Source organism: Primulina huaijiensis, chromosome 4 (assembly GCF_012295235.1).
Source record: "Primulina huaijiensis isolate GDHJ02 chromosome 4, ASM1229523v2, whole genome shotgun sequence".
NCBI classification, from domain to species: domain Eukaryota; kingdom Viridiplantae; phylum Streptophyta; class Magnoliopsida; order Lamiales; family Gesneriaceae; genus Primulina; species Primulina huaijiensis.
In genome coordinates, this window is record NC_133309.1 from 18,761,511 (window position 1) to 18,761,798 (window position 288).

Below are 288 nucleotides of genomic sequence, written 5' to 3' on the forward strand. Positions count from 1 at the left end.
GATTTAAGATGCCTGAAGCACAAAGTTCAAAACCCAGAGAATGTCATTCTGTGAAATTACAAAGATCATTATATGGGTTAAAGCAATCGGGCCGAATGTGGTATAATCGGCTAAGTGATCACTTGATGAAAAGGGATACGTAAATAATTCAATATACCCTTGTGTTTTCATTAAGAAAACAACATCCGGATGCGTAATTATTGCTGTATATGTTGATGATTTAAACATCATTGGAACGAATAATGAAATTCATGAAGTTGTGTCATACTTGAAGGAAGAATTTGAAAT